The sequence below is a fragment of the Xiphophorus couchianus genome, chromosome 12 (assembly GCF_001444195.1).
Source record: "Xiphophorus couchianus chromosome 12, X_couchianus-1.0, whole genome shotgun sequence".
Taxonomy (NCBI): Eukaryota; Metazoa; Chordata; class Actinopteri; order Cyprinodontiformes; family Poeciliidae; genus Xiphophorus; species Xiphophorus couchianus.
The window spans coordinates 29,444,105-29,454,063 of NC_040239.1; positions in this window are offsets into that span (position 1 = coordinate 29,444,105).

Consider the following 9,959-nt stretch of genomic DNA (forward strand, 5'->3'; position numbering starts at 1 on the left):
GAACTGGTTGAATTCTCACTGTCAGGGTTTCCCAACCTTTGCTCTCCCAGGTGACTCTGTGTACCGCTCCCCCCCCCACACACACACTTGTCAACGCCACAAAAATTAGTACACGTACTAACTGATTGCTCAGCAGCTCAATGTCACTGGACCGAAAACCTGTTGCTAGACGAGATCTTGGTTGGAGATCTTTATAAAATATATTCTAAAAAGCAATGTTGTAATGTGGATAATTACTTAGTTTTATTATTAATATATATTTCTTCAGAGTATTCTGTGATGTATTAACTTGTGTATTTTAATCGCAGTCTTGCTCTTATGTTGTCACCTAAGTTTAATTTAATTCCTTGTAGTGTCATATATCTTAGTGTTCTCATTAGAATACATGTTGCAGGACGCATTTATGTTGTGTTGTGTTACTTTGTGATAAACTCTGTTAAATCGATTACGCTAATAATGTGTTGTTAATGCTTTTCAAAACGCAGCAAAACCGATTTTTTATTTTTATTTTTTCACAGAACGTGTCGGGGCGTGTACCTTTGCTTTGTTGTAACTTGAGATGGCAGCGATTGAAAGGCTATTTAAGTTCAGCGCTTGAGTTCATATAGACGAGAGGCAGAGGAGAACGAGGTGGATCGGAAATTCCTCTAAGTGGCAAATTTCCGGGAACACCGTGAACGCCTCATAAGGCAGCAGAGACGTCAAGCAGCAGCTGAGAGAAGCGAAAGTTTTGACCCGGGGGGGAAAAAGTCACACTTTGCGGAAAGCGAGCGAAGAAAAAGCCACGATTCGGGGCGTTTCTCTTACTTTTTTTTCTTTTTTTCTGTTCAGTCGTTCCCTCCAAATCGCAGGACGAGTATGCTGCGTTTCCTGTTTTTATAAATTTGACATTAGTCGACCTTTAAATGCTCTGAACGCAGTGACAGCTCTGACTCCCAACACAGACTGCGAACCGACAAACATGGTAAGTGAATGCCTGGCTAAGGTTAGGTAGCTTGACTAAAGGGAAAAAAACCAGCTTGGATTTACCAAGGAAATAAGACTGGAAGGAAAGTTTATTTTTATAAAATGCTGTTTAGAATATCTTCCAACGCTTTCTATGCGGTGGGCAAAGCTGTTAAAGTAGTGTGGACTGGTGAAAGAAACAAGACCCGATGAAGTCAGCCGAATCTATTTCTTCATTTATTTCCAAATTAAAATGCAATAACCCGATTTGTTACAGTGGAAAGCTGCGTCATATGCCAGTGTGCGGATTTGAGCTGATGACGTCACAAGAGGCATGAGAAACCATCAGTGTTGTATAAAGTACTGAAATCTCAGAGTCAAGTAAAAGTATAAGTACCTCTCCAAAATATGACTTTGGTAAAAGTCGAAGTCACTGACTGAAATGTTACTTGAGTTAAAGTCTTAAAGTATCTGAAACTTCTTGTACTTAAGTATGGAAATTACTGTAAAAATGGATGTACTCAAGTAATGTAATGAAAAGTACAAGTAAAAAGTAAAACAAGGCAAATGCAGTTTGAATGACTTTTTTTATATTTTGGTAAACTTGTCAAATACACTTAAAATAATGTACACAACCAAGTGCAGGCAAAATTAAACCTGCTAATAGATATACCTGCAGGCATCATTTGGTTAAGAAAATTAGGTGCTTTACCTATAGCACAAGGTTAACTTAACCTGCTTTACAACCGATTATTATTCGTTAAATTCAGTCTAAATTGCTATCGCTATGGCTTCTGTCCCCCCTTGAACAGAGGAGTCTAGGTAGCCTGATACAGTCAACATTAGGCCTAAGCTAAATACACCATGTATGGAACTGAAACAATGCCAAACAAAGTTTATTTATACAGGTAACGTTACGTTCAAGATTTCTCAATAGTGCCTAGTGACCAAGCTATAGTTACTGAAACAGGAGGATTATAACCATTTCATAAGAAGTTACCTCGATGTGTTTCTTCAAGTTGGACGGGGAGTTTTTGTAAGATAGAATTTCCACATCTTCGGGCAGGAATAACATAAACTGCGGTACGACGAATCTTTAACACCCACGAAAGAGTATATTGTGTTTAAATAAGGCCATGGGCTCTCATCACCAGCTGGTGGTTCCCCTGGAGCCGTGTCCGACGTAGTTGCAGTCGTTGTGGTCTCCGTCTCCTCCTCCATGTGGCTGCTGCTGATTGCGAGACTTGCTTTGTGTTTAATGGGAGAAGCGAAACAGGTGTATCCTATTGGTGGTGATGAACAAGCCCAGGCAAGCAGGCTACGGACTTTGTTCGGTAGCCTGCTTGCTACTTGCTAATCAGTAGGTGGGGTCAAAACACTTTGTTTCTCTCTCTCGCTTTTTTGTAACGAGTAACTAAACCACACATTGAAAATGTATCGGAGTAAAAGTACACAATTAAGTTCGGAAATATAGTGAAGTAAAAGTGAAAGTCATCCAAAATGTTCATACTCGAGGAAAGTATGAAGTACTCCAAAATATACTTAAGTAAAGTAGTGAAGTGTTTTTACTTCGTTACTATACAACACTGGAAACCATTTGGTAGCATAGCATCTCCTTTATGCCACTGTGCTATGACTATGGTTTCACACTGTGGTTTCTTGTTATGGTACTCAGGAGGATTTTTATCCAAATTATTTGACAGAAGAATTGATTTGGAGCAGTGGCAGGCTGAAATTTTAAACCTTCAAGCAAAAAAAAAGACTTTTGCTTCATCGGAAAGAGTGGCGCTGTGGTCGATTTTTATTTTTATTTTTATTTTTTATTTTTCTGAGAACTCCCAACAGGCGACAGTGAGGCAGGAAAAGTGCGGATGCTGTGTTTCATTAGCTTCTACAGTTGGAACTTGAATGTGAGAAGAAATCAAATTACCCTGAACTTTTCAGATCGGATCAACTTGGCACCAATAACCTCAGCCGGTTGTGGCTATATCTAACTAGCTCCTAATATGCCTTTTGCTAGCTAGGTATCTAGCTATAGAAAAGCTAGCTAGCTATTTATATGTGTCTAAAATTAAACCTGTAAAATTTCTTAAATTAATTTAAAAGCAATAGGTTGACCTGAAATACATTCACCACAGATTACATTAATAGTCAGCAGGGTATTGTTTTGTTTAATTTTGTTCATACCGGATTAGTTTCAGTGACTAATCACCATTATTATATTCTATATTCTGCTTGTATCATCTTAAATAGTTACATGAAAGTACAGTGGCGCTGCATACATCTTACCAAACCAATGTCCCTTTCTGATCGCTAGTAATGAAATGTGATTAAAAGCATGAAAATCAACAGGGAACGAAAAGGAAAATGTAAATGCATTAAGCCTTCTGTGATGTCAGCAGGGCCACATGAGCATGGAGGCATTTCAGTTTCTTTTTTATCTACGTTTATGTAATGATTTACAATGAAACGACAAAACGAATAGACTTCTTAGGTAACAAACTATATATGAGTCTGATATTATAAAAGCCTGTCTGGTAGCTCTAAATCTCTAGTTCCCGTTGCCCATCCTGTGTGACGGCTATGACTCCATCCTTAAGACACAAAGTTAAAACTGGTCCTGCCAGTTATCAGGAAGGGAGTGAGGGAAGGAAGGTCTGGGCAGCAGTTCCTGTGTTGAGAACGATTGAGCATTAAACGCACGCCATTGCTGGTCACCGCTCATGACAGGAGATAGAAGCAGACAAACATCACAACATCACTCGGCAGCAGATTCTGATGAGAAGCACATTTGTCTGGTTTAACTGGACTCTTCAGCCAGAGGAGAGGCTGGAAGTGGAGCGTGTTGGTTAACACGAGAGTCACAGCGAGATGCTGAGTGTGTCAGTGTGCTTCTCTGACTGCTGGTTTCCTCTTCCTGTTACCTCGTCAGATTGTGCTTTCCTGTCACGGCTCAGAGGGCAAATGTGAAGGAGAAAGCAGGCAGGAAACAAATAACTCTGAGGTGAAACCTCTTCTTGAAATATCCTGTTGTTTTTTCTAGATTGCTCTGTTCGTCATCAGCCTGGAAGTCCGCCTTCATTTTAGCTTCACGTCTAACAGCTTCTTGTTTGAATTCTTTAAGGGTTCCTTATCTGTTGGGGGAAAAGTATTTCTAATGAAAAATGTTTTCAAAAGGTATTTAAAGTACTTAGAAACCTCTGGAATTTCAAGTTGATATATACCCCTAATCTGGAACTCAGATAGTGGTGAACAATTCCTGACTATCAACCAATGGTTTGAATATTGACGGACTGAAAAACTTTAGATACTACAAACATTTCCACGTCTTCCTAAATAGCTGTGTTCTGCCTGTCAGTACATGATACCTTGTGTTGATCTTGAACGACATAAATGTTCAAATCTGTTTTTAGAAACGCATGCAACACAGACAAATGTGAGAAAAGGAAAGGGTGCGAGTCCTGAAGCTGACTTTCACAGCAGAGCTGAGTGGCTTCCAGCCATAATGACAAATCCTTTGTTTACCCCAAAACATAAGGACCGTCATGGCTTGTTTATGATCCCAATCCTGCCACAAACACCCATTATCACTGTCGCACCGACCTAAAAGCTGTTCTAAATGACATTCAATTCCCATCTGTCTCTACATTCCAGCAGGACGGGAAGAGCCGCCTGCAGCAGACGCAGGAGGAGGTGGAGCAGGTGAAGGACATCATGCTGGTCAACATGAAAAAAGCCGACGAGCGATCCGGCAAACTGAACGACCTGGAGCAGCAGGCCGAGGATCTGCTGGAGAAGGTAGCTGCTGGAGGCGCTGTCCAAACTGGAAAACCCATCATGGCTGCCAACACCGTCGTTTGGGCCGCTTATGAAAGTTCTTTTTTCTGTCAGAAGTAAATTGCTCATGGGAGTAATTAAGGTGCAATATCGATGCCTATAAATATGTCGTAGGTGGAGCTGGGCTGGAAAACAAATGTACAATTTACATCCTGACTGTGTAAAAACGGTGCTATGTTTAGAAAGGTATTTCCTATTGTTTGCTAAGATGAATGAAGCAGGCTGGTCTCCCTGGGTACGGCGCAGAGGTTCCAGGACGTGCCACGAGGCCAGCCTACGTCCGGGGGTCGACAGGCAGGTCACATCATTCCCACATTGCCCCGCTGCTTCTGTGTTACTGGACATTCTGGGTTTGAGCTCGCACAACACCAAAACGGCAGGAAGAAAGTGGAAGGCAGAAATTTAAGCTTAAAAAACACGTACAATTCTGATTCACGCCGTTGGGGACTTGCAAAAGTCAGTATTTTTACGTTTTGTCGTGTTACAAGCACGAGCCTCAAGAAAGCTGAAGAAAGTTAAGATTGTATTGCATTCAGCCCCTTTACTCTGCTACCCTGTGCCAGACTTTAGAAAGGCTTTACAGGGACAGGAGCCCAGGGCCTTGGATTTTTTTTTCTTCTTTCTTTTTGGGGGGTCTGGGAGGAACATAATGTAAGCATGTTTTGCATACATTATATTTAATATAAAATTCAAAAACCCATTATCAAATGAGTTAATATTTTGGGACTTTTATGGATATAAACAATGGTGGAGTATATGACAGTTACAAAGTTATAGTAGATTTTTTTGGGAACAATATGGAGTTTCAACATAATAACATGTAGACCTTTGAGATCTCAAGATATAAAGGGCATTAGAAATAACATCTATTATATCTAATATCGTTACTATTATTATTACTTGCTTTGGGACATTTTAAACCTACCATGCATCAGTCCATGCCCGCATATATGGAAGAATAATAATACTTTTCTTAGTCCCCCCGGGGAGAAATTGATATTTCAGTACAGCCCGTCCATGATGGGTGACTGAGGCTGCAGCCATGGGAGGCACTGCCCCTTCAGGGAAGAGTTTCAAGAAGTAAGTCGCTGTTGAAAAAGAACTTGAAGAAGTTTTGTTTGCAGTTGGAAACCCTGCAAACAACCATAAACCTCAGTCTGCAGGCCAGCGCTACTATCAAACCACGTGGTTTCAGCATCATGCTGTGGAAATGTTTTTTTTTTCTTCAGCAGTGGGAGGAAAGCTTGTCAGAGTTGATATGTGGAGTTAAATATAAGGCAAAAATGATATGAAACCTTTTGTAGGCTGCAGTGGACTTTAGACAGGGGTGGAGATTCACCTTCCAGCAGAACAATGACCTTAAATACACTGTGAGAGCTACAGTGGGACGATTCAGATTAAAACATGTTCACGTGTTAGAAAGGCCCAGTCAAAGTAAAACTAAACCCTTTTGTAGCAAGCTTTTTAAATAGTTGTACGCGGATGCTCTCGGTCAGGGTGTTTGGCAGATACATGTCCCAATCTCTGGCAATGAAAGGCGGTTCTACAAAGACTCAGCAAGGCTAAACTTATCTGATTTTTATCGGTAAATTTTGAAAAACGTGATTCATTTCTTTTTCCTTCTACTTTTCAATTCTACTGTACTCTGTTTTGGTCCCTCACTTAAAACCCCAACTAAATGTCAAAGTAATGCAACAGGACGTTTCTGGGGTATGAATACTTTTGCAAGGCGGTGTGACATTTGGTTTCCAACAAACTGCTGAAGTGGATCTTAAGAAACTTTCGGTTTTACAGTTTGTTGTCTTACTGTGGTTCGGTCCGATCTGACTCTCCGTTGATGTTCAGACATGTCTCAGATACGTTCTGTCTGTTTATGATAGGAGCTGATCTTTTGTCCCCACGGAGACCATAAATCTCCATGGGGGCCAAATGGTTTTTCACAGCGCTGTACTTAACTCCATTATCTGTCCTCTCTCAAGCATAGCGCAAAACAAATAAAGCTTCATAAAAGGCTCTCTCAACCTCCCTCTCAGACATGTATGGACAAGTCTAGAATAAAATCAGCACAAAGTATAAAGCAAGTCATAGATGGAACTCCTGATGTTGGATGCATAGGCCTCAAAGGAGATCAGTTATCCAGCAGCTGTCTCTGCAAAGTGTCAGTCAAGGCCGATTTTATGCTGGAGAACTATCCTGTCCTTGTTTGTCCGTTCCTGACCCGCGTGATGTGACAGTGTGCCTCTTGAATATAAATAAATCCCCACTGTGATCGCATCTGCTTTTTCATCCTGCTGGGAAAACGCTCAACTGTGTACACAGAGCAGCAGTGCATTGTGGGAACATCGTGTCTGTGTTATTGACCTCAGTGGTGTGAGCCTGCGTTAGTAAGAAGTTTATTGGATACTAGAGGCACAAAATGCCTGAAAACAGTTTCTCCTCATGGAGTTATTTATTTATTTATTTTTTTTCAGGCTAATAGCCAGTCAGTGCGTCGTAATGGCTGAAGGCAGTGAAAATGAAGGCAGAGCACGCTCACTTGTGAGCTTGGAAGCAGATTAGGGATGCAAACAATTAATAGATGAATTAATGGTTTATTATATTAAAATGATTTAAAATCTATTAAATAATGTTGTAGTTTGGCTGCCATCCAGCAGAGGGTGCTGCTGGAGATCCTTAAGTGGAACCGGTTGATACAGAAACAAGGATGGCAGGGCCATACCAAAATGAGAAAGAGAAACGGTCCAAACAGAGTCTGGTGGGGCATGAAAAATGCACTTTGTGTTTCTGTTTAGAAATATAAACACCCAACAAGCTCAATAAGTTCACCATGCTGCATGATGAAGAATCATTAGCTTCTCATTCGAAAATTATGAATGTGCTGCGAATACTAGAATGCGATGACAGAAAGCTGGGGTTCATAACAGAGAAAACATGTGGCATGATGGAAAAAACATAAACAAAACATGATTCCAATATTCAAAGTTGATTTTGAGGGCTGTGGTGAGTTAGAGCACTTCATGAAGCAAAAACACTCCGTCAACCACAGGCTGTACGTCTGTATGAACATCTGTTCACATATCTTATTCTTTTCACCTTTTATGTTTTTATTTGGCTGCACAGTGGCGCAGTTGGTAGCACTGTTGCCTTGCAGCAAGAAGGTCCTGGGTTCGATTCCCGGCCGGGGTCTTTCTGCATGGAGTTTGCATGTTCTCCCTGTGCATGCGTGGGTTCTCTCCGGGTACTCCGGCTTCCTCCCACAGTCCAAAAACATGACTGTTAGGTTAATTGGTCTATCTAAATTCTCCCTAGGGGTGAGTGTTGTGTGTGAATGGTTGTTTGTCCTGTGTGTCTCTGTGTTGCCCTGCGACAGACTGGCGACCTGTCCAGGGTGTACCCCGCCTCCCGCCTGGAACGTAGCTGGAGATAGGCACCAGCAACCCTCCCGACCCCATTAGGGACAAGGGTGAACAGACAATGGATGGATGGATGGATGAACTTAAGAGATGTGTTCTTTTTGAATATAACAAAACAAAAACCTAAGATTTTGTCATGTTAGAAAATAATTCTCTGTTTATTCAGTCAGTCCTTAATACAGCTGACACAAAAAGGTTAAGATGTAATGTGGTGTGTTTTGTTTTTTTAAAAATTCATCATAAATTTTGCCCTTTATGTTATAGAAAGATGGTGAGCCTCAGAAAACTCTGATTTTTAAGAAAATGCATGCCCATTTGTCAATTAATTGTTAGTTCATAAATAAGATGAATCAACTTTAGATGATCTCATTCGATAACTTGCATCCCTGTAACAGATATTGATGAGTGCCAAGTAGTGAAACCTATTTCAACATGTGTTTTTCTGTTTGTTGTTTTTTTTTTTTTTTTTCCAGGGTAAAGTTTTTGAAAAAAAAGCCGGCAAGGTGAAGCAGCAGAAAAAATTGTCCAACAAGAAGATGAAAATCATCTTCATCAGCATCGGTGTGGTGGCAGGACTTGTAATCTTGGGACTTATAATCTTTGCCATTGCAGGATAGCATGAGAAGCAAAGGCTTCCTGGCAGATGAAAGAGGAAAATAAATGAGCTGAAAGACAGTTGATCCTGGACAGCAAAGATCCTGGAGACGACAAGCTGTATGTGTGAGACTCTGCTGCGAGATGTGATGTTATTATGCTAAAAAATATTTATGGAAATATGTTCCCCAGTCTTCCCTCTGTCACATCTTCTATTGGTATGGTACAACGTATTCTGTCTTAGATTTCCATTTCAAATAAAACTCTTCTTGACATACAAATAAAGGAAAGAGCAGTTTACATTTGCATTAAACGCTTTCAAGATGTTCTCCACATGTCTTCTCTGCAAAATCTGACTTTCATAATGATCTGTTACGGTTGCACCACCTACTCATCTGCAGACATCATCCTACACCACCTGTTGCTGAAATCATTTTAAGAAGGATGCCAGAAGACAGAATATGCCATCATTTGTGCATGTTTAGTTATTTTTATTTTATTTCTTCTTTGGTTTTATTGTATTATATTTCACTCGTAAAAATAATAGCAAAGTTTTTATAATTGCGCCACATTTGCATTCTAGAAAAAAAAATCATGCATTTCAAAATGCATCGTCTTAAAAAACGTGGATAAACAGCAGCCCCTGGTGGTTAATATATTTACTGCAAGGGGCCGATGATGCATGGAATTTTCTTCAACATTTGCGCAGCTATAATTAGCTGTTTAAAAGTCACGATCAGGACTTTTTTGCGTCATGCAAACATTATTCTAATCTCTGCACGCAATCTTAGCCTAATGAAGAAATGTTTTACATCATAATCCAATAAAAAGTTAAAATCCGTAAGTCAGAAATTTCAGCCAAGTAGGAAATTACAAGTTGTGCCAGAGAGACGGTGCTGCAGAGCGAGGTGAAGTGACTGTCTTGGAGATGAAATATTTTTATAATGTTGTGCCTGTGAAGATAAGATGTGTTTTTACTCATGCATGCTATTTATAGCCTTCATTTGTTAACAGCAAACAATGGATGAAGTTTTTTTTTTGTTGTCGAAACAATGTCATGGTTGATAAGGGTAGCCATGTTTTCCAACTTTAATCTATTAAAGTTCTGTTTCCTACATTTTTCCTGACAGTAACTCACATTTGCTATCATGCCAGTTCAGTGCTACTTAC